This window comes from Petaurus breviceps, unplaced genomic scaffold, assembly GCF_028583685.1.
Source record: "Petaurus breviceps papuanus isolate PSGF00001 unplaced genomic scaffold, PetGlider_PUasm1.0 90879, whole genome shotgun sequence".
Lineage (NCBI taxonomy): Eukaryota > Metazoa > Chordata > Mammalia > Diprotodontia > Petauridae > Petaurus > Petaurus breviceps.
The window spans coordinates 10,256,254-10,282,240 of NW_027187368.1; the positions used below are offsets into that span (position 1 = coordinate 10,256,254).

Sequence of the window (25,987 nt, forward strand, 5' to 3'; positions counted from 1 at the left end):
TGTAGGGTAGTAAACAGTAAGAACTAGTATGATATTTATGGCTGGGCAAGAAAAATCATTCTCTAGGGCTGAGAGCTCTAGACTAGAGGCAGGAGTCAAGGATATGGGGGAAAGAAGCCAGAACATTCCCCTTATGCTCTTGAGAAAACATTCAAAACAAGAACATTTAGCTTGAGGGTATTCATTGGCAAACAACATGTATTGGAAGAAATCCATAGTAGCGTTTTGAATAGTTGGGACAGTATTTATCATAGAAGAAAGCGATGTAAGGGATATGGGCCCAGGCAATGCCAGGTGTGAATGCTGCTTATTTAGAATTAAACTTCCTGTAAGAGCTTAGAGGAAAAGCCAACTTAATGCCACAGAACTGCCACTCTTCCTTCAAATTAAAAATGAACTATATGTATTAAGCCCCTACTATGTACTAGAGGGTAAAGGGTTACAAAGATGAATGAGACTCAGTCTATCCCTTCAAGGAGTTCATATTGGAAGAGGAAAGATAAGACTTAGACCCTGATGTAAATTAGATTGTGATGAATATTAAAGATGAAGTTCAGAGAAAGGAAAAGGTGGTAGAGAAGTAAGAGGGGAGTGGAGAGAGTGATCAGGGAAGGCTTCTTGGAGGAAGTAAAACCTAAGCTGGGCCTCAAGGGAAAGAAAACATTTTATTTTGTTTTTTATATTTGTTTATTTATCTATTTGTAGTTTTCAACATTCATTTCCACAAAATTTTGAGTTCCAAATTTTATCCCCATCTCAAGCCTACCCCTCACCCCAAGATGGCAAGGATACTGATTACCCCTTGCCCCAGTATGCCCTCTCTTTTATCTCCCCCATCCCTTCCTTTAGCTCTTTTCCTCTTACTTTCTTGTAGGGCAAGATGGATTTCTATACCCCATTGCCTGTATATCTTATTTCCCAATTGCATGTAAAAACAATTTTTTTAGCATTTGTTTTTAAAACTTTGAGTTCCAGATTCTCCCTTCTTCCCTCCTCCTCCACCCCCACTGAGAAGAAAAGCAATTCAATATAGGTTATACATGTGTAGTCATGCAAAACATTTCTATAGTAGTCATATTGTGAAAGACTATATTTCCCTCTGTCCTGTTCCACCCCCCATTTATTCGATTTTCTCTTTTGACACTGTCCTTTTTCAAAAGTGTTTGCTTTTGACTACCTCCTCCCCCAATCTGCTCTTCCTTCTATCATTACCCCCTCTTTTCCCTTTCCCACCTACTTTCCTGAAGGGTAAGATACTCAATTGAGTGTGTATATTATTCCTTCTTTAAGCAAAATCCAAGAGAGTAAGGTCAACTCATTCCCCTTCACCTCCCTTCTCTTTCCCTCCATTGTAACAGCTTTTTCTTGCCTCTTTTATGTGAGATAATTTACTCTACTCTATCTTTCCCTTTCTCCTTCTCTCAATATATTCCTCTCTTACCTCAATTTTATAGATATCATCCCTTCACATTCAACTCACCCTGTGCTCTCTATGTATACATATATACAAACACATATACATGCCTATACATATATATATGTATGTGTATATATATATATATACACATACATACATGCATACAAACACACATATTCCCTTCAATTATCCTAATATGGAGAAAAGTCTCATGAGTTACAAATATCGTCTTTCCATGTAGGAATGTAAGCAGTTCAACTTTAATAAGTTCCTTATGATTTCTCTTTCCTGTTTACCTTTTCATGCTTCATTTGTTCTTGTATTTGAAAGTCAAAATTTCTGTTCAGCTCTGGTCTTTTCATGAAAAATGCTTGAATGTCCTCTATTTCATTAAATATCCATATTTTCCCCTGAAGTATTATACTCAGTTTTGCTGGGTAGGTGATTCTTGGTTTTAATACTAACTCCTTTGACCACTGAAATATACTCCAAGCCCTTTGATCCCTTAATGTAGAAGCTGCTAGATCTTGTGCTATCCTGATTGTGTTTCCGCAATACTCAAATTGTTTCTTCCTGATTACTTGCAATATTTTCTCCTTGACCTGGGAACTCTGGAATTTGGCTATAATATTCCCAGGAGTTTTCTTTTTTTGGATCTTTTTCAAGAGGCAATCAGTGGATTCTTTTAATTTCTATTTTACCAGCTGGTTCTAGAATATCAGGGGCAGTTTTCCTTGATAATTTCTTGAAAAATAATTTCTAGGTTCTTTTTTTGATCATGGCTTTCAGGTAGTCCAAAATTTTTAAAATGATCTCTCTTGGATCTATTTTCCAGGTCAGTGTTTTGTTTTTTTTTTTTTCCTATGAGATATTTCACATTGTCTTCTATTTCTTCATTATTTTGAATATGTTTTATAATATCTTGATTTCTCATGTAGTCATTAGTTTCCATTTGCTCCATTCTAATTTTGAAGGAATTCTTTTCCTCAGTGAGCTTTTGAACTTCCTTTTCTATCTGGGCAATTCTGCTTTTTAAAGCATTCTTCTCCTTATTGGATTTTTGGACCTCCTTTGGCATTTGAGTTTATGCATTTCATTTGGCAATAGAGTTAGTCCATTTTTAAGGTGTTATTTTCTTCAGTATTTTTTTTGTGTCTCCTTTAGCAAGCTGTTGACTCATTTTTCATGATTTTCCTGTATCACTCTCATTTATCTTCCCAGTTTTTCCTCTACTTCTCTTACTTGGTTTTCAAAATCCTTCTTGAGCTCCTCCATCGCCTGCGAAATTCATATTTTTCTTGAACGCTTTTGATGCTGGAGTTTTGACTTTGTCTTCTTTTGGTTCTATGTTTTGAACTTCTTTGTCATCAAAAAAGTGTAGTATAGCCTGATTTCTTTTCTTCTGTTTGCTCATTTTCACAGCCAATTATTTGACGTTTGAGCTCTTTACCATGGTAGAACTCTACTTCCAGAGTGGAGGGTGCTGTGTCCCAAATTTCTGGGGCTTTGTGCAGCTGTTGTCAGGGGAGGACTCCCTCTTCATAGCTGCCACAAACTCTGCCATGGCGGCACTGCTCCTCACCTCAGGACCGCCACCCAAGACTGCAACCCAGATCCAAGCAGGGCAAAATAAGAGAATCCTGCCTCAGTGCCAGAAAGGAGATTCCTGCAATTGCCTTCTGATCAGCCACTTGGTCCCCCCACCATCTATGGCCCTGGAGCTCCAGAAGTAGCAGCTGCTGCTGCTGCTGCTGCAGCCTCTGTTACCTCCACCACTCTGGGGGCAGGGGCCGGACTGTGCTCTTCTCTTCCCAGAGTTTACCCACTGACCTTTTACTTTGTCTTTGGTGTTTGTGGGTTGAGAAGTCTGGAAACTGCCATAGCTGCCAGTGATTCAGTCTCCAGAAGTCTGCTCTGGCCTGATTTGTGCCGATGCAGCCCTCGTGGGACTGTATGCCAATCCCAGCCTTATGCTATAGACCCTTCCTGTTGGTGTGCCAGGCTATCTTCAGTGGAAGATTTGTTTCACTCTCTCATTTTGTGGTTTCTGTAGCTCTAAAATTTGTTTAGAGCCATCTCTTTTACAAGTATTGGAAGTAATTGGGAGATGAGCTCAAGTAAGTTCCTGCTTTTACTCTTTGATCTTGGCTCCACCCTGAAAAAAAAAAACAAAACAAAACCATTTTAACAGGCAGAGGTGGGGTAGAAGAGAGGTTGTCAGGGATGGCAGAGAAGATTCCAGTCATGGGGCCTCCTATTTTAATGATATTCATTCTTTTACGTTCAGGCATTGTCCAAGAGCAAAATACAAATGGGAGTTCTAGCAAAGATCTGAACTCTCATCCACATTCTACTGTTTGGTCACAATGTAATAATCTTTGATAAATCATTCTTCTGGATTCAGTTTCCTCCTTTGTAAAAGAGGAATTATAACAGAGTAGTTTTGAGTACTGATACTAGCTTCAAGAAGAGCCAAGGAGAATGGAATATAGAATAGAATATGAGAGGGAAGAGAGTGGACTGTAATAGAGGTTTCTTTTGGGGAAGATTAAGCTCGGGTAGAGGTTTCAGCTAATAGGAGACTACTAGATAGGGATAAAAGGAAGAATATGATAAAAAATTAAGAGAGCCATGGAAGGGGAGTTGAGAGAACTAAAAGACACATTTAGTATAGTAAAATCATGGTTTTTACAGCCAAGGGACATTTAGTTTAATCCATTTTTTTTTATAGATAAGGAAACAAATTGAATGACTTTTCCAAGGTCACTTAGGCAGTAAGTCAGTGTTAAAATTTGACCTAAGATCCTTTGACTCCAAATCCAGAGCTTTATCTGTGACATTTTTGCTGCCTCACCTTTTCTAAGAAATTTTATTTATTAAGAAAATTAGGGTCCACCCACACAAACGTTGGAACAGTAAAATAAATGAATAAAAATAAAATGTATCACTGTGAGTAAACTTTAAACGCCATGAGGGCAGGACCATATCTTAATTATCTTTGTGGTTTCCCTTCTTCTTTCCCCTCACCTTCCACATACTAATACAATATCTCATACTTAGTATCTCATACTTATATTTAGAACATTTTTTTTAAATTTAAAAAGTGCTTTCATGACTTCACCTCTTTGAAGGAGATAGTACAAAGATCAGTTCTCCCATTTTGCAGGTGAGGAAACAGGCTTAGAAAGATGTTATTACTTGCCCAAGATTATATGGCTTTTGTTTCAAACTCCCTCGGCACCAAAATTGAGTGCTGTTTTTACCACACTCTCTTCTTTGTGACTAACAAATGGCTGATGAATGAATGATTAGATAAAGGAATGAATGGCTCTTCTTCATGGGGCCAGTGGGAAGACTATTGAGTGCTTTTCCATTTCCTCTTTAGTTGAACAAGTGCTTCTCAAACAATCAATAAAGTTTGGCAGTAGAGGCAGAGAAGTTGTTCATCCAAAATGGACAGAAAGGCAACAGCCCTTCACAATTCCTAGGAACCCTTCTTCAAAGTGCAGAATACATAGTGTGGCCACTGCCGAGAGTGCAGAATTGTGGTGCCACTGCACCACCTACTGGCTGTTCTCAAAGCTTTGTTCATGTCTACTCAAAGAGAGCTCTGGTGTTACTTCACCCCAGCAGCCCTGGTTGTGCATGTTGTGTAAGATTCAGCCCTTTTCACATTCTGCAGAACAGCTTGGGGCTGGGGCTGGTGATTTTGCTCAAAACAAGTCAGTGTACTGCTGCTTGCCAGGCTTATTTAGTTATTGTTCTCAATTATTTAGTCACCAAAACTACCCAAGATAAGTGGGGCATGAGAAGTAGCATAAAAGACATGACTGAGGGCATATTCCCCTGGACAAGGAGGTGGGCAAGTCATAAACAGGACCAAAGGATAACATAATGATAAATCAATATCTATGAAATATTAAAAGCAAAGAAACAAAGCAAAGGAATACCTTCAGCCCATTGATTTGGACCTTTTTTTAAAGATGCAAAAAAATATGAATGAGAAATGTGTAAGATGAGGAGGACTGAAAAGGTTACTTGCTGCACTGATGGAAGGGCTGTCCATTTCCATTGTATCTCAGATCTCCTTTAGCACTGATGAATCTGGGATGACATACTTAAGAAACAGTCTGGATCACCTCTACCTATGAGCATTGAGTTAGGGCTCTGTAACCATTTCTATATTTCTTAGTTCCCCGCTTTGGACATCTTACTCAAGCTGAGATACCAAACTCACTCACCACCCTCGACATGTATGTATTTGTGTGTCTACACACACACTCTTATCATATATGCACATATGTGTGTATGTTGTATAGATAGGCATATAGCATATTGTATAACGTGTGTATAGATATGTGTGGATTTTGTTGTTCAGTAGTTTCAGTCATGTATGACTCTTTGTGACCCCATTTGGGGTATTGCTGGCAAAGACACTGGAGTGGTTTTCCATTTCCTTCTCCAGATCATTTTACAGATGAGGAAACTAAGGCAAACAGGGTTGAGGGTTTTGTCCAAAGTCACACAGTTATCAAGTGTCTGAAGCCTTATTTGAGTTGAGTAAGATATCTTCCTGACTTCAGGCCCAGCACTATATACACTGTGCCACCTAGCTTCTCATATGTATGGATATGTATATATATATATATATTATATATTACATATATATAATATAAATAGAATATATATCAATATAATATAATATGGTATGATAGGATATGGTATGATATAAATATAATTAACATAACATAACATAACATAATCACTCCCAGGACAGGATGTCTTTCCATCATTAATTCTTTATAATGACAATAACTTGCATTCAATCCCTGAGGAAATACTGTATTTTGAGGTATCATTTTGCCCAGTGGGGGCTGGCTCCCTGATTAAAAGGAGTTAAAGCATCAGTGCAATACAAAAGGACCTATATTTCAGGCTGAAATACAGTTATGTGATTTATTACTTATATGACTTTGAAGAAGTCACTGCATGCCTCTCTGGAGCTTAGCTTCCTCAGCTGCCAAATGAAGGGATTGGTTGAGATGATATTGAAGGCAAGAGTAGCTAAAGATCAGTGAACTATGTTTAAGTAGAATGTGTTGAAGGTAAAAAGAAAATGAATTATTCTTTATAGTTTGCTTTATTCATTATAGTTTGCTTTATTCTTTAAAAAGAACTATTTCTAAAAATCAGTTTTATTTTATTTTCAGGTGTGCATTCTTTTTCTCCCACCTCTCTATTTTGCCTATTGCAAAAGCATGAAAAACAAAACTCACTGAAAATAAAAAAAAAAGCAAAACAATTTCCTACATTGGGAATGCCACCACCCCCCAAAAGGGCAAAAATGTCTCAAACTATATTGTGTACATCAACTGTCTTATCTAGAGGCAAGTAGTTTTATCATGAGTCCTTTGGTCGTTGTGTTATTTAGAGTTTCAAAATCTTTCAAAGTTATTTGTCTTTACCAAACTGTTGTTATTATTTAAATTGTTCTTAAGAGACCCTTTATTAAAGGAATCAAAAACATTTGTGAAATTTCCATTTTAGGGATCAATGAAAAAGGAATAATAATAACCATAATAAGAGCTCACATTTATATAATGCTTTAAAGAGTACAAAGCATCATGCAAACAACATCTCATTTGATTTTCACAACAACCTGATAAAGTAGATGTTCTTATTATTGTCTTTTAACAAAGGAAGAAACTAAGGCTTAGAGAAATGAAGTGACTTGGCCAGGCAGATAACAAGTATTTGACTTGAAATTTGAATCCAGTTCTTCCTGATTCCAAAATTCTATCCCTTACACTAGATGGAAAATAATTGTCTTTCTTCAACTATCTACAGAGCCTAGGGAAAATCTGACCTCATATTTTTATATGAAGCATAAGGATAACTTTCAAAAATACAAGACTAAATATATGGCCTTGTACAGTTTTCTTCTGATTCGAATTCTTATGATTGAGAGAGGCGTGGTTGGAGTATTAGGCTTGGAGACAGGAAGACTTTGATTTGAGTCCTGCCTCTCCTAGGCCCCGATTGTAACCATGATCCTGCCCCTAAACTCTGAGTCTCAGTTTGGTCTTCTGTAAAATAAGCAAATCACCAGTAGTACATATATCTCAGGGCAGTGATGAGTCACAAATGAGATCATAGATGTAAAGTACCTTGTAAATCTTTGTATATGGGGTCTATTATCCTATGACTATCCGAATGTACAGGGGATGTTCTGCATTGGAAGGTAAATAGATCTTGCTGGGGTGTATTAAATCATATTACCTACCCCTAAAATTAATGCTGGAAGGGAGGTCCTACCCTTGAGAGTCTTATAAACTCTTTTGCTTATTGGATAGGGGAGGAGATGGTGGTTAGCATCAATCCTTTTGGATTACGTGGTTAAGAGGAACCCACTTGCATCAAAATGATGAACTACATCCTAAAGGTAACTTGAATCGCAGACTTTCCCGAAAGTTAAAGAAAAGCAAGTCCTTTCCCTCTTTCTTAATACATTTGCAATCTTGAACCTCAGCTGTGGGGGAAAAACTTGGAGATAGTAAAATAAAATCCAAATCACATATTTTAAAATAAATCTAATATTATAATTTTCAAAAACATCTCATAAGTTTATCTAATGATACTTTCTTAGAAGGGAGCCCCTTGGAAATCTATTTTAATGAATAGAAAAGAATTACCGTAACTGTCCTATCAACTCCTGGCAAGAAAATTCTTCTTGAATTCTACTTGAAAAAAGACGTGTGCTTGTTCAAGGTGCTTCCATTTTCCGTTTTGCCATTTTGTTTGCACTGCTAATTTGCTTTCTGAATTCCCTTTCTCTGATAAAGCAAAGGTAAACTTCAACTTATTCCTTGTCCAAATGATCAGAAATTTAAAATTAATGAGGTTTTACTTTATCTAAGTTGCTGAGAAGTTGAGCAAATGTGTAAGGATCATACTTATTTTGTTTTACTTCGGAAGGATTATTCTTATATTAATCTCTCTTTTCTTCTCTCTCTCTCCTTCCCCTCTTTTTCTTTTCCTGTCTTTCTCACCCTCTTTCCCTCCCTCTTTTCTCACTCTCTCTCTTTCTATCTCTCTGTGTATGTATGTGTGTGTATGCACGCAGGTGTGGGCACTCTGGTTTGAATTTTCAAATGACATTCCGACATGCCTCTCTTTCTTTATCCCAGTGAGTGGAAATAAGAGTGTCAAACCTGGCAATTTACCATTGTTATTCCATTTCCAGCCTTATACTAGGTATCTCAGAAATACTGTAATACTTATCAACACATATCTCACTAGAAGAGGCAGGGGATATGGAACACTGTCATTTGCAATAATAACTTTGTTAGTGTACCCCAGTGAAGTTGAGTTTGACCTTTATTCTGGCTAGGTTATCCCTGGTGATCTTTGTTCCACACCTTTTGAGGGCAGGGTGATTTAGAATACTGGAATGGTAGCACATGCCTGTAAACACTGCTATTGGGAGGATTTGGGAGTTCTGAGCTATAATAGGGCTAAAATTGTTTGGACTTCTCCATCATTTACAGCATTAAAATGGAAAACCCCTGGAGAGACTGTCAACCAAGTTATCTGAGGAGAAGAAAACCATCCCAAGTTGGAAAAACAGAGCTGGTTAAAGCTACCTATCAAGAGTGGAGTGGGGGTTGGAGATGGGGGCTATTAATGGCCACTATACTTTAGGCCTGGATGAGACAGACAGCCGGTCATCCAAACTGATAATTATATAAAACTTTTATTTGTCTTCTTTTTAGATCATTCTCAACATATAGGACATTTCTTATGATTATGTCTTAATATGGTCTGTAGAATATGCTAATTCTCCATTAGATTTGAGATTCCATAGATGTGCATATTCTTCTTATTGATACAGATTGGAACCCATCCTTCCCTGTACTTCTAGTAAGACTCTCATTCATGTCCTCCCAAGAGTTCTACACAGTGGGGTCTATTCAATGTTCTGGTTGCTTTAGACGTTCCTCATCATCTCTTGAGTTTGCCAGAAGCCCAATAGAACAGAAAGACTATCAGATACCACTTGTTCTTATCAAGTTGTCAGTCCTTTCTTTTTGAAATTACATTTTTTTGGATGGCATCCTTTACATAGTTTCTTCTTTGTCACTTTCTTATTTGCTGTGTGTTTTAGCCTGCTCAGTCCCATGTATGTCATCATGGTTCTTGGGAGACACTTATCCTTGACTATATTTTTTTAAGGCTGTAGTGTTTCATGACTCACAACCATATAACATCACTGGAAGAATATTGGTAGTAAAGAGATGAACCTTTTTTCTGGGAGAAGCTTGGCATGACTAAATATTGCCCTTTGCCATAGCCAACATAGTGCAAAGAGTGCTAGATCTGGAATCAGGTTTAGATTCTGGCTCGGCTAGGCTACTTATGTGACATTGAGCAAATCACAACATTCCTTTAGGCATCAATGACCTGTAAAATAAAGGATGACATCTTAGTTCCCTTTTAGATCTAAATCTTATCATTCCATGACCTTCCCCTATATGTCTTTTCCCATCATGTGCTAAATATAATTTATCTGTATTTTGTTCAAGTATTTGATGATCTCATTATGTTCTTTTTTCTTATATTCTTATTTTAATTTGTTTTGTGATAAAGAGGGAGCTAGAAAGAATTAGGATGTTTGGCTTGAATGAAAGAGGAGTTGGAGGTCCCATGATATATCTTTAAGCATTTGAAGGGCTCTTGCAAGGAAGCAAGAATCTTGTTCTGTTTGGTCACAAAGGACAGGACTAGAAATGATAGGTGGACTTTACAGAGGGCCAGATTGAAATGGAGACTCATGACCACTTGTCAGAAGGAATATAGAAGTGATTCAGACTGGGGCCACTTGAAAACTTTTAAGCACAAGCCTAAGGTTCTTTGATTCTGTGACCTCTCACTTGTCAGAGTTCTCATTGTTCTCTTTTTATAAAAGCATAGATCTAGAGATGGAAGTAATTCTAAAGGCCTTCTAGACCAACCACTTAATTTTACAGTTGAGGAAACTGAAACCCCAAAAGGCTAAGTAATTTGATTAAGGTCACACAGTATTGTGATAAGCATCAGAGGCAAGATTTGAACCTGTTTCATTATCATGATGTCTCCTTTTCACATTCTGATTTATATTATAGTTATTAAGTAAATGTTTCACACACACACACACACACACACACACACAAAATCCACCCCACCTTCAATACCTGAGCACAAATTTCTTGAGGATATGAACTGTGACTAATTCTTCAAATATTCCACAGTGACTAATGCAGGCTCCTGGATTCTTTAGACATTGAATACGTTTGTTGTTTGTTTTTTTTTAAATTAATTAATGAGGTCATAATGGATATCTTTCCTCTCTCTCTCATTCATTTCATCTTTAAGATATTTCAAAATTCATCCACCTGGATGGGAGATTTGCAAAGTTCTCTCCAGTGATGCTCTCAACATTCCTAGATCAACAACCATTTTCAAGTGTTTGTTTATTTGTTTTTCAAATCAAGTTCTTCTGGACATTCTTGCTGTCTTAAATGCTTAAATGTTTTCCAAACACCTACCACCATGGAGCCCCTGTACCCATGGGGTCACCCCAGGATAAATCAGGCCAACTGTCACACTTCAGGGATGGATGCAACATCCCATCACTGGTGATGTTTTCAGGTACATTTGGCTTTACCCCTATGTGTGAAGAGTAAACATTTTGTTGCACGGCAACTGCTGTAACAAATGCTTCCTTCTACTTGGAAACATTTGTCAGCAAAATAAATGTTTGCTTTTGAAATTTCCGCTGGGCCTCTGCTGTGACCAAACAGAACTCACACACACAATGCCAGGGGTCACCTATCTGTTATACCTGTGAAATTCATTTTCCACCATTGACAGACCACACCCCACCCCTGCTGGGACGGCATGGACATGTTTTAAAAATATGTAGGGATGTTTGCTGTTTTCTAGCCATCTGTGCCCAAAAGGCGCTCTAACAAGATGTTTTCCTTCCGTTCCCTCAGAAAACAGATTTTGTTGTTGTGATTCATTTACTTGTTTTAGGAAGCTCTGTGTTTTCATTGCTCAGAAGGCTTTTCCTAAGCACTTTTCACCTTCATCCCCACCCCACCCCCATTGTTGTTGCTTTTGTTTTTTCACTTTAATTTTAGCTGAAAATGGCCTTCTCTTTTTTTCCATCTATCTAAGCTCTTACCCTTGTTAAGCAGTGTTTCTCCCAGTCACGAACTGTTTAAATTGGTACATGCTGATGGCTCTGCTCTTGTAGACCATTCTGGTGATATATGCCAAGCCCTCTGTCAGTTTCCTTTTGAAGGCACTTCTTGTCCCTTTTAGCAATGTACTTATAGATTGTTGTTTGAGGCCCTCCCAGCATCATTACCAAATAAATCTCACTCACTGATCACTTTGGCTCATAAAATGTGAAGCATTTATCAAAATGTTTGGTGCCAAAGGAGGCTTCTGTATCCTTCTTCATGTCCCAGGATGTGAAATTCGTTAGCTGCAGTCCTGAATGTCCCACAATGCATATATTGTGTACCTACTAGAAAAATGAGTGGTCTCATTTTCTTAGATTTATAAGCCGAGGGATACCATAAATAAGCTTCATCTTTATCTCCACCCCCTCTCTTTTGTAGATGGGAGGTAAACTTGAGATTAATAACTTGTCAAAGGGCATCATTTCATTTAATCACTTCTGGATACTTAATGTAAGAAGCAGCTTAAAAATGGAGAAATACAGATTAAATGCCACTTCCCATCCCTACCATGATATCCTGAAAGCTAGTTGACGTAAAGTGAGGGTAAAGAACTCATTTGTCCTAATGTACCTGGGTGTGTCAGTCATAATCACCCGGAGAAGGAATTTTGAACTATAAGGCCCTTAAACAGAACTATAAGCAGCTGATACTTGGGCAAGCACCCTGAAATGTTCCCAAGGTGAGTAGAAAAAAGGTATCCTCAAATTAACTTTTAAAGAAATATTCAGTTGAGACACTTGGGGAGGATGAGGAACAGGGGCTTTTCAGAAAGGAAGACCTCACAGAGAAAGTTTAGACCCGCCCCTGTACAGGGAGAAAATCTGGGACTCCCACTCCTCAGAGACCCTCCCTAGGTCATAATGGTTGCTCCTAGAGACAACTGCAGCTAGGAAAAAGAGTAGGGCAGCATCAGAACAGAAAGGATTAAGCCTCAAAGTGTGTATCTGGGGGAATAAAAGCTGCTGTTGGATAGCTTCCTATCTTAATTATTTTTAATAACTATTTCAATTCTGTTGCTTCTGCTTACTGAAAGGGTACCAGATTCTGTAAGCGCCATCCCACTTTTGCCACCTTGGCACAGAGTACCAGTTGCACTTACTGTAGTTGTACCCAATTTTATATCAATGATTTCATTCGATACCCCAGTAAACTAAAGCTCCCCGAGACTGAGTTGACAAAGACAATACAATTAATGACCAGTCTTGAACCCAGGCCTCCTGACTTTAAGGCCAGTTCCATTTGTACTAGACCACATCACCTTGCTGTGTCCTGAGTGCTTTGCCCTGGGCTGTTGCCCACCTTACCTATCCCTAGTCTCCTCTCAGGCCATGCTCCTCAGTGGGAATGAGAAAGGCCAGAATTCACTTTGTGGATCAGAAGCTGTGAACATGCTGGGTCTCCAAGTATTTCAGCCACCACCACAAATCGACTTTGATTTAGTGCAAACAAACTGGCATTGCTAGAAGGTGAGGTCACTGGAACTCTAGTCTTGACGAAGTCTCCCAGAAAGAAAACAGTGTGGTGTGTGTTTCTCCCCAGCTCACATTCCTCCCTCTCCATTCACTTCCCACTGAGCTTGGACTGGGCTTTCCTAAGGCCTTAGGGATTGAATTAAAGGCACAGGCCCCAGTACATCAAAGACACCACACAAAACCTGGGTGCAATCTTCTAGGGAAACGTATTCCACCTTAGGATGGAGGAAAGTCAGTGAGAGGGAGCTCTTTCAGATGGCCATAGTAAATAACACTTTGTGTATATTAATAACCTCAAAATGAGACCAATTCTTCACCTGTGGCTCAGAGTCTACGTTTATATAAATAACATTGATTGTGATGGGGGGGAGGGCAAGGCCCCTCTCTATGTTTGTGGCAGTTGGAAAGGAGGATCCAGGCAGAATATTGGTCAGGATATATGTCTGCTTTCTTCGCAAGCCTTAAAAGTTCTTCGGAAAACGCTTGTTCTTTTCATTTACTCAGTCACTAATTGGGTATTAAAAACTTTCTGTGTGCAGAGCACTGTGCAAAGTGCTAGAGAAGCTAGAATTTGGATGAATTATGTTCCCTGTCCTTATGAAGTTTATAGTATAGTCAGTCAACAAGCATTTATTAAGCACTCACTATTAGTCTAGTAAGTGATAAAACAATAATACTCCCTAGGATATACTGTGTCATATACTACATTCTATACCAATAGACAACATGACCTAGGCTGCATCTACGAGTTGTCTTTGAAGCTAGGATTCAAGTTCTGGGTTCAAGTCCCGCTTTTGCCATTTAGGGATCCTGGGCAAGTCCTCTAAGTGTCTGAGGCACTTCTCTGACACCCTAAGTTATGGGAAAAGTACAGACTTATTTTCACTAGTATAGGGTATTTCCTTACCTGGTAGTGAAGAAATTTGGTTGAAGGTGAGTGTACAGAGAGTGATAATATGCATTGGAGAGGTAGGGTGATGGCAGACTGTGGAGGGTATTTCAATCCTGTTAAAAATGGCGGAAGTTTTAGTCACTCTTCCCCCAAGAGAGCTATCTGTTGGATTCTCAGAGCTGGGCAGCCTGTGGTTCAGGGAGGCAGAGTGTTCCTGAAGTTGGTCATGAGCCCTCTGGGAGAGACTATGGAAAGGCTGTACAGGAAGCATCTCTTCCCCCTGGCCTCAGCTAACACATGTTCCTCAGTTTGGAAGGGAAGATCAAATGAATAGTACATCTCCCTGAGGACTCCAAGTGCCTCACATAGTTTTCTACATATGTTGCACAAGCCCATGTTTGTGGCAATTGAGATAATCCCTTCACTCCCCCTGCATTTCTCAGCATAAAAGACAAACTGTAACTTAAAAAAAAAGTCAGCACTAGCCCCAATGTCAGCAGCAGAACAGAGGCCAAGAAATTCAAGTGAGCATACGTTCGGGAGGTTGGATAAAAGGACTCTTCAAAGCTAAAAACTCACCCAGATTTCTAAGTTCTGCAGAACTGGGTGGGATAAATGGCTTAGGGAGGTAATGAATTTCATTAAGTGCATACTATGTGCCAGGAATTGTGCTAAGCACTTTCCAAATATCTCATTTGATCTTCACAACAGCCCTGCTAGGTAAGTGGTGATATTGCCCCCATTTTACAGTTGGGAAAACTGAGGCAGACAGCAGTTAAGTGAATTCCCTAGGGTCACAATGCTAGTAAGTTTCTGACGCCAGATTTGAACTCAAATCTTGCTGCTGACTCAAGGGCCAGAGTTCTATTCACTGCTCACCTAACTGATGTCCCCCCCTTCCTAAAAGCACATAGGTAGTGCCAATGTGTTTAGTGATTGTAAACAAAAGACTTTCAATAGGCACTTAAAAAAATAATTTAAATAAATAAAATTAATTTAAAATTCATTAAAATTTTTAAATTAAAAAATGACTTCACACCTAAGTCAGCTTTATCTAAAGACAAGTGTAATATTAGAAAACAGAATAGAAGACATTAGAGTACTTAAAGAGACCCTTAGAATGTAGAATGTTAGAACTGAGACTATTAAAACTCAGAGGGATCTGAGAACACAGAATGTTAGAGACAGAAGAGACTTTAGGATACAGAACATCAATGCTGTAAGGGACCTTAGGACATACATAGAGTTTTAGTGTAGGAGAGGACCTGAAGTAGCATGAAGTCTAAGCACTTATTTTATAGAGAAGGAAACTAAGTCTCAGACTGGGGAGTGACAAGATGGCATGATGAATTAGTAGCAGAGAGTTTGGGGGTAATACTTGTCTAGAAAAAGGGGAGGAGATTCCAAGAATGCTGGAAAAATTATGACAACAGGCACCTGCTTCTCTTATGTTAATCTAATTCAAAACATTACCAGATAAAGGGGAATGATGATACTAAGTTCAGGAATTCAAAGTTGTAATTACATTAAAAGTCAGACAGATGGTTTAGAATAGTCTCCAAACTATGGAAAGAGTTCCTGAAGCTGAAAAATGTAAACCAACATTTGTAACTCTCCTGGAAAACATTTCACTCTGTTTTATACACATGCACCCCGAGTAAGGCCTCTTCACTTGCCACGTTTTGGTTTTGTTTCCTTTATACATTAACCATGGCCTATAACTGTTGTCTGTGGTAATGATAGAAGAGATAAGACATTTCTCCCAAGGCTTTCTTTTTCAATGATGGAATTCTAATCCAAACTTTGCTAAACTGTGAGACAGTAAGCAAATCCCCCTTTTGGATCTGTTTCTTCTTCTGTGATGTGACCTCAAAAAATGTTCATCCCAGCTTTGTCCCTCTCCACTCTAATATGCTGCAGATAAGGTCCCTTCTAGAGCTCACATTATGTTCTAAGAGCCCTTCTAACCTTCAGATTGTGTGAATTTATGAATCAAAGATCAACTATGGTCTGAGAAGTTCAGTCAAATGATCAGGATTTTTTTCCCCCATAAAATCTAAACTATTCTAGATAGTTGTTTAAAATTTTTCAGATTTTTAACAGAATGTTTACCATTTTGTAGACTAAGTCTATGGGAGCATGTCTTAAAATATTAGATTTTCACTGTGCTTTTAAGGTAGTTAAAAATTTCCATTAATGTCTTATTTCTATGTTCTATTAAGGGTACTTACAAATCATAGTTTTGTCAAGTTCCAATATTAGCAGGTTACATAGCACAAAAGTCTAGTATATGAGAACTATTTAGCATATTGAACTATTCTCAACTGTGTTGAGAAGCACAATTTAACTGAGAAAGCAAAGGATTTAGTGTCCTTAATCTGGGTTTCAGGCTTCTGGGTTTCTACTATTTATTATCTGTGTTATTTTAGGAAAGACCCATTTCCATAGACCTTATTTTCATCAAAATAGTTGGAGCAAATCAGGGACATTAAACCTGGAGCTTATGACTGTTTTTTGCTAATATTTTGTTTACTATATTTATATATAATCAGGTTCTTTTGTCATCCTATGAATTTTATTTTATGCGTTTAAGAACATTATTCTCAGAAGGGGTTCAGAGTTTTCATCTCCCTGCCTAAGGCTTCCATGACATATAAAAGGGTAAGAACTCTAAGGAATAGAAGGTTTTTAAGGTTCTTCTAGGTTCAACATGCCATAATTCTTAGTTCTGCTTCACCTAATGTTGAAAATGAGAAAACTAAAGCTCAGATAGTTGAAGTGAATTGTCTAATGTCTCACAGCTAATTAGTGGTGGAGAACAGGGACTAGAACACAGGTTTCATGACTCTCCAGGCAATGTTCTTTTCTTCACATTAATTCTCCTTCCAACCCTCTGACCCAACATGCTGCAGTATTTACATAGTTTAAATTCAAGATTGAATGGAATACTTATTGCCCTTACCTCCCAGTGAGGAGGTAAAAAAAAAGTATATTGCTATTACATTTCAGGAAGGCTAAAATGCTGATAATTCTTCATGCATCCAAGACAGTCATGACAAAAAATTGTTATCTTTTTATGCTGAGGAAAAATCAGGAATGTCTTTCCATCTACATTATCAGGAGAGATACAGCCTCCTTCCCCCCATCACCCCTGCCTACCACCTTTTACAGACCACTACTTACATTAGATGGGCCTCTGTTAATCATTTGTCTTCCCTTTCTTCATAAAGACCTTTATTCCTTTAGTTGTAACGGAGAATTTGACTGGCTAAGTCTAAATGGACTAGAACTGTGTTTTTATGGAAGTTTTTTAGGGCATGAAGACATATTTCCTTAATGTTTTTTCTTACCTGTATATTTAATTTATTTTTCCACAACTTTGCCCTGCCCTGGTGTTCCTCTACTTGCACCCATTTCAAATTTCCTCCAAGGCTCTCTACTCTTTGTCTTTTTTACACAGATGAGTCAAATCTTTCCTATTAGCCCATTGTATTTATCCATTAAAAAAAACTCCCAAAGTCCTTCTTCAAATATAATTCAGAAATATAAAGAAGGGAAAAAATTAAGAAGGCTTAGCACAATGAAAACTAAATCATATTTCCATTATTAAAAAGAAAAAATCTTAAAATTACAATAAAATTAGAACTGAAAAGGGAGGATATATAAGCCCTTATTTGACAGTCAAATTGTGTGATTAACAACTGACCAATTAAAGACTTACTAGGAAAATCATATTTGAATATATGTTAATTCCCTAACATTTTGATCACATAGCTGCTCAAAGAGATGAGATAATTGATCCAGGACCTATAAAGCATGCTAGGGGCTCTTAACCTGGGGTAAAGTTTAATGGTTAGATTTCAGGATCTGTGAAGTTAGATAGGAATAAATTACATCTTTATTATCACCAACCTCTAATTGAAATTTAACTTAAATTTCCTTTAATAAATAGAAATGCAGGCAATAATATACAGGGGTCCATAAGCTTTCCCAAATTGCCAAAATGGTTCATGACAAAAAAAGTTACGAATCCCTATCCTAGAGCATTTTCCAAGCTCTCTGAGCAGTAATCAAACCCTTCAAGGTAAAGTGACTTGCCATTGTTGTTGTTCAGTCTTGTATGACTTTTCATGACCCATGGCTCATATTTTTCATGGAATTTTCTTGTCAAAGATACTGGAGTGGTTTGCCACTCCTTACTCCAGTGGATTAAGGTAGACAGATTAAACAACTTGCCCAGGGTCACACAGCTAGTGAGTATCTGAGGTCAGATTTGAACTCAGGTCTTCCTGATTCCAGACCTAAATCTCTATCCAGCAAGTCATCCGACTGCCTCCTAGGCAAATAGAGAGTTCAAGTGCCTTGCCCAAAGTCACACAGCTAGTAAGTATCTGAGGCTGGATTTTAACTCAGATCTTCCTGACTCCAGGCTCAGTACTTTATCCACTGAACCATCTAGCTGCTCCTTTGTGACTTGCTGGCTTATAAAATACAAACCTATTCTTGAAGCACTGAACTGAGTCCCAAGCTTCAGGTCTCTCTTTTCTCCTGGTCTGTGTTGGAGCAATATAGTTTAGTGAGATGACAGAAGGTATTGATTTAAAACCTAGAGGGATTCTCATCAAAATACAAGGTAATGGTCATGATAAAGTGAATTATGACATTCCATTTTCTGTATGGGACTTGTGTTTACACTATGGGAAATGGATGAGTGCTTATTCCATGGGGGTGGGGGAGAGAGAGAGGGCAGAGAGGGCAAGGGAAGGAAAGGATTAAAGGTAGAAAGCTTGGGATATATAAATGCTGAGCTAAGAACTAATGGGGAATGAGACACATAGGCTGGCTACTCCTCAAATATCCTTGAGAAAATGGATAAATTCGTTGAAGTGTCTATTTCTAGATATTTAAATGTTTCAAACTATACAAAATGGCACATATTGATCTTAAAGGTATTAGACTAGACTACTTCTATATTCCTTTCTGGGAGACTTTCCACAAGATGCCTGAGTGATAAATTGTCTCTGTAGCTCCCATAAGATAGGTCTGCCTGCTTGTGACTCAAGAAGAGAAGAGATTATGGATTGGGTTTTTTTTTTCATTCTCTCACACGATGTAGAATGGACTTTAGGAGACTAGAATATTGGGAAGGGAGGGCAAAAGTTAGGGGAGAGCTGGCATTCAGGTCCTAAAAATGGCATGGGAATGCTTTAGCTCTGGCATAAACAAACTATAGCCAGAGATAAATCCAACCTGTCCTCTGTATTAACTAAGACAGTATTTACAATTCTAAATATAATAGAACTTAATTTTAAAATATAAAAACTAAATTCTTATCTTGTAGGCTACAAAAATGAGTGGCATGCTGAATTTGACCTGCAAGCCATACTTTGTCAATCTTCTTTACAGTCAATACACAACCCTCTTTTGGAAGTTTCAGCTAGGTGCAAAAGGTGTTTCACAATGGGTCACTTCAAGGAGAGTGGGGAGTTTATTTTCCAAAATTAAAAAAAAATCTTGACTACATAATAAAAAGGGGAAATGGTCATAAATGACATTTCAAAATTATATGGCAGAAACATAAAGATTTTAAAGGGGATGAATGGTTGTGTACAAAAATATGAATGTTAAAAATTAACAAAACAAGAAATAGAAATTATATCATTTACTCTCTGAAAGAGAAATTACATATGCAATGAATGAACTACCAAAGATAATGGAAGAAAAATCCTGTCCAAGAATAATTTGGCAATGAATACTTCCGAGACAAATATTATAATTAATAGAAGAGAAATAAGGCATTCTACCCATTCTACCAAACTCTTTCTCTGAGGGAAAAAAAAAGTTGCCTAAAACTAGGAAGAGATAAAGGAGAGAAAGAGACCTATTGACAGCATCACCAAAAAATATTGATGCAAAGGTGTTAAATATTTTTTTCTTAGCAAAGAAACTAGAATAATTTATCCAATATGTTATTTGTTAAAGCTCTATTAGATTTGTACTAAGGTTGAAAAGATAGTTCAATATTAGGAAATAATTGGTATAGTTAATCATATAAATTATAAAAATGATAATAGATGCAGTACAACTATAAAATACTCCTTATAGAAATAGAATAAAACTAAAATTATTGAAGATATGTTTTCGAGAAAGGTACAACTATGTTTACTTCACTCCCAGCTTGATTCACTCTTCAGACTTCTTTTAAACCACCTTGTCATCTTCCCATCCTGGAGAAACCTCAACCCTGAAGACCTTCTTTCCTGATGAATAACTCCTTTCCTGAAACCATCATTTCGCGTGGGCTCCCCAACATGCACTATTCCTTCTTGATTTGACTCATTCTCTGAACTTCTTCCCCATTTTCTTGCCAGGCATCTTGTCCTTGGATAGGTCCCTATCTTTCAAATTCCTCTTTATATGATGTCTTCCCCGCAAGCACCTTGAGGGCAGGAAATATCTTGTGATTGTAACCCATTGTTAATGGATAGTCTGTACTAGCACGGCAAATATGATAAAATGAATTCTCTCCCAAATCTAACATTTCGGGATTCTGTGTTCTAGAAATTTGTACTCTTAGGCCTTTTCCATATCTAATGTTATCTTTTCTAAGGCCTCTTCTAGTTTCCAATTCTAACAGTCTTCTCAACTCTTTATACTATAATATTCTGTGTTCTAAAGATCTTTCCAATTATGACATTCTTCAGCTTTCAACTAAGTATTGAGTCTCTTTTAGCCTTAGGCACTGAATTCATTCAGAAGAACTCAATAAGGAACAGAGACAACGATGAACACTGACAGTGAAATTTTCATAGAGCATACCACATTGGACTCATATATATGACAGAGGAACAGGGCTGACCAATAGAGACATGAATAGAGAAACTAGCTCACTAGAAGTGTTCTGGCAGATTATACTATGGGAAATAGTGCAATGTAATGTAATCTATGGGTGTAGGTAAGCAACAGAAAAAGGCCAAGATCAGCTAAATTAGGAAATAGTGAACAGGTCTAGACTGTCAGATCTTGCATATGGCTGGGTCAACACTTGCCAGTGATTTGACAAGCCTCTAGACAGGGGAAAGAATAATCCTGGGCCCAGTGCCCAGGAAGTAGTGTCCAAGTTGGGAGAAGATCTAGCTTAAACTAAAAAAGCCAGGCCAGTTGGCGCCAGTGAGTCAGTACAGTACTGAGATCCAAGGGCCTAAACAAGAAGACCCAGCGGGAAACCTTGTGACCAGAGCAGAAATTCAGACCACAATGTCTGTATTCAATTAGGAAGTCAAAGTGTAAGGAGAACCAAAAAGTGGATGATTTGTCTTCTTTAACCTGATTTCCTAAAGTTTTGATCTTTGCACTACGTGGTTGCTTATGTTCCTCATACCTAAGTAGAAATGATGCTAGCAAGGTAATAGGCAACATCTACTGACCATTCTCATGACTCAACTGCCCTTGGTGTTGTGTGGTTATAAAAATAACAGTTCACCTTTGTATGGTGTTTGAAGTCTTGAAAAGCACATTCCTCAGAACGGTCTTGTAAAGTAGGGGAAAATAATGCTAATAATAGCTAATATTTGTGCAGAGCTTTAACATTTGTGAAGTGCTTTATGAGTATTATTTCATTTTATCCATGCCCTAGAAGGTAGGTACTATTATTATCCCCATTTTACAGATGAGGAAACTCAAACTGAGGCTGAACAACTTACTTAGAGTCACACAGCTACTAAGTGTTGGAGGCACTCATGTTTAACTGAATTCAGGTCCATTGATTTGTCCACTTCACCACTTAACTGTTCAAATTTAATGGTTCCTACTTTAAAGATGAGGAAACTAAGGTTTTAAGAGATTAATGACTTGTTCATAGTAACATATGTAGTGTCTGAAATAGAATTCAAACTCAGATCTACTGATTCTGGGTTCAGTATCTTATCTATGAGGCCATACTCCAGAAGATTAGCTAAAGTGGAACAAATAGAGATTAGTCCTAGAGGTCTAGGTAGCCATGTTTCAGAGTTCACAATACCAGAGGATGGCCAAGAGCAGGGCTGATTAATTCTGACTTTTGTGGTTCAGTCATGTCTGACTCTTCATGACCCAATTTGGGATTTTCTTGCCAAAGAAACTAGAGTGGTTTGCCATTTCCTTCTCCAGCTTATTTTACAGATGAGGAAACTAAGGTAAACAGGGTGAAGTGACTTGCCCAGCGTCACACAGCTAGTAAGTGTCTGAGGTCTGATCTGAACTCAGGAAGATGTCTTCCTGACTCTAGGCCCAGCTCTCTATGCACTGCACCACTCAGCTGACCATAAATCCTGACTCCAGGGAGGAAATAATCAGTTCGTTCATTTGTTTTTATACTATCTAAGTGCAGAAGTACACAAGAGGTACATGTGGTCAGAACAAGTTCAAAGGTCTCCATGATCAAAAAGTCAAAATATACTTGTGCATTTTAATTTTTAAAAATATGATATCGCTTGGTAGTTTTTTTTTGTATTTCTGTTTTCTGTCTTGCTAAAAGCTGACTTTCATCAGTAGCCTCAACACAGTATTGATTTTTCTCTATTGACTAATCATACATTGCAGTATAAATATTTATGATGGCTGAACATAATAAAAAATGAGTTAAATACCACAGAGGAAAATAAAATGTAAATGAAGAAAGCATTTCTGCTTGGTGATATATTACTGAATAATATTATGATAACTCTGAGAAGCACCTAACGGTTATCTAGAAGTGATGTTGCAGGTTTTTTTTTTTTTTGGCCTTTCCAGTCTTTTATTTTTTGCAATTAAAAGTATTTATTTTTCCAATTATATGTAAAGATAGTTTTCAGCATTCGTTTTATAAGATTTTGAGTTCCAATTTTTTTCCCTCCCTTACTCTCCTCTCCCCTCCCTAAAACAGTAAGCAATCTGAAAAAAGGTTATACATGCACAGTAATGTTAAATATATTTCCAAATTAGTCATGTTGTGAAAGAAGAATCAGAACAAAAAGAAAAAAAATATGAGAAATAAAAAAAAGGAAAATAGCATGCTTAAATCTGCATTCAGACTCCATAGTTCCTTCTTTGGATCTGGATAGCATTTTCCATCATGAGTCTTTTGGAACTGTCTTTGATCATTGATAAAAGCTAAGTCTATCATCATCACACAATGTTGCTGCTACTGTATACACCATTCTCTTGGTTGTGTTCACTTCCTTCAGCATCTGTTCATATAAGTTTTTCCAGGGTTTTCTGAAACATGCCTGCTCATCATTTCTTATAGCACAATAGTTTTCCGTTACATTAATATACCACAACTTGTTCAGCCATTCCCCAATTAATGGGTATCCTCTCAATTTCCAATTCTTGGCCACCACAAAAAGAGCTGCTATAAATATTTTTGTACATGTACATGTGTGTCCTTTCCCCCTTTTTTATGATCTCTTTGGGATACAGACCTAGTAGTGGTATTGCTGGATCAAAGGGTATGCACAGTTTTATAGCCCTTTGGGCATAGTTCCAAATTGAAGCGATGTTTTGATTGCAAGATTTCCATTACTACAAACAGACATTCTCAATTTGGTCACTTCTCCATATGAGGTTCGCCAGCGTCAGTTTTATTCAGTGATTTAGAGGGTGAAATACAATATAGATGCAAAATCTTTTTAAACTGTCCAAGTATTTACACATGGTGAGTTTGATATTTTAACAGTTCTTGTTGCAAATGCCATAAGGATGACCCTTGTTAAATTCAAGTAAACTCTTGGGACTATAACAGCATAGTGCATTTAGGGAAAGTCATCACTTGGGGCTTCAGTTTCCTATCAATTAAGTGGGAGAGTGGGTGTACTGAATGGTCTCTCAGGTCTTTTCTAGTTCTGTCATCATAGATTTGCTCCCTCCTCAAATTGTTTTGTAAAAACTTACCTGTTTGCGTGTTGTGTTCTCTCCACCATGAGAAAATTAGCTCCTTGAAAGCAGTGATTGCTTTTCAGTGCCTTTTTATTTTTATTTTTTTTTGCCCCAGCCATGCCTTTACATAGTTGGTGAGCAATTAATGTTTATTGGACTGGATTGAATTAGACTATACTAAGATCCCTTCCAGTTCTAAAATCTGTTCTAAGGCATTTCCCAGGTCTAAAATTCCACATGCCAACATTCATTGGATCATGGATCAAGAGCTAGAAAAGACCAGCATCCAAAGCCCTTATTTTACAGTTGACGAAACCGAGGCACAGACAAATCTAAGTGACTTACCCAGAAACACATATCTATAAAGTATTCGAGGTGGGATTTGAGCCCCAGCTTTCCTCCATTCAAAGACTAGTGCCTTATCACCTTTGTCATGCTGCCTTCCTTTAGACATTATAAGCTTTAGAAGAAACCTTAGATGTGCTCTAATCTAGTTTTTCATTTTAAAGTTGATTTTCCCCTCAGGTTTAATATTGTATGAGTCTGATTTCAGATGCATTCCAGATTTGCAAATGTACAATGCTAAACTAATATGAGTATTCATAGCAGATATGTAGCTAATACAGTTTGAGATCTGACACAACTCCCTCAATAGCTCTAAAACCCAAAGCAGAAAGTATTGAAGGATGCCCATGTTTGATTTGCTTTTGCCACTAAACTTTTCAGTATTTTTTAAATGCTGCTTTCTAACACTCAGGGTTATCTATAGTCCCGCTACTCCATTATGTGATTTCGGAAAGGATCAAAAAGGATGAAAATAAGTTTTTATTACCAAATCTTTACCAATAAGAAATCAGTGCATATGAAATAAGTTTTCAGTGAATAACCACTCATTTAAGTATAGCAGAGTCTTCAGTATAAGGAAAACCAAAAATTCCCAGATAGAAAAATCTCTTCATGTTCAAGGTGAAATGAGATATGTTTTGGTGAATCTTAATAGATGCAGACTTTAAATAGCCTTTTTAAAGAAGCTACTCTGTTTTTCATTTTCCTCCTCCAGTAGATATAGAATATTATTGGGCCTTTTCCTGAGAAAAAAAGTCCTTTATTAACATGCTCCAATTAACCAAAAAAGCTAAGTTCTCACACAGGGAAAGAGTTTCCCATAAAACCAAAAGGCACCTTAGGGATCTTTTAAAAAATTCTTTCTCTTGTGCCTTGAAACAAACAAAAAAGCATTTCACACATAAAAAGACACAAAAGAGGATTATATGTGAAAATGTAAATCTATTTCATACTACTTATTTTTCTAAAATATATTTTTAATTCTTTAAATATGATTCAACTACATAATAAATAAAAAATTTAACATACATATTTTTAAAATTTTGAATTACAGATTTTCTTTCTTCCTCCTCTCCTCCTTCCATAAGAAGGCAAGCATTTTGATATAGATTATATTTGATACAGATTATGTGAAATCATGAAAGAAACACTTCCAATATTAGCTATGTTGCAAAAGAAAAAAAAACTCCCTACCCCATCCCATCACCCCTCCCACCCCCCAAAAAAAGAAAGAAAGAAAGAAAAGTATGCTTTGATTTATGTTTAGACTTCATCAGTTCTTTCTCTGGAGATAGCATTTTGCATCATAAGTCCTTCAGAATTCTCTTGGATCATTTTATCGCTCAGAAGAGCTAAGCCATTCATTGTTTATCATGTTACAATATTGCTGTTATTATGTACAGTGTGCTCTTGTTTCTGTTCAATTCACTTTTCATCAGTTTCTGTAGGTCTTTCCAGGTTTTTCTGAAATCATCCTGATTGTTCTTTCTTTCTTCCTTCCTTCCTTCCTTCCTTCCTTCCTTTCTTTCTTTCCTCCTTTCTTTCTTTCTTTCTTTCTTTCTTTCTTTCTTTCTTTCTTTCTTTCTTTCTTTCTTTCTTTCTTTCTTTCTTTCTTTCTTTCTTTCTTTCTTTCTTTCTTTCTTTCTTTCTTTCTTTTTCTTTCTTTCTTTCTCCCTCC

The 25,987-nt window shown here is 37.3% G+C and overlaps 1 long non-coding RNA gene across 1 annotated transcript; it reads right to left on the minus strand.

Moving 5' to 3' along the window:
* Positions 1–2,808: 2,808 nt before the first annotated feature.
* Positions 2,809–14,317, minus strand: LOC138150517 (uncharacterized). The gene is made up of 2 exons (XR_011165580.1): positions 14,086–14,317; positions 2,809–3,572 (listed from the first exon to the last, which is right to left on the minus strand). It is a non-coding gene; the product is annotated as an uncharacterized lncRNA (long non-coding RNA).
* Between the last annotated feature and the right edge of the window lie 11,670 nt (positions 14,318–25,987).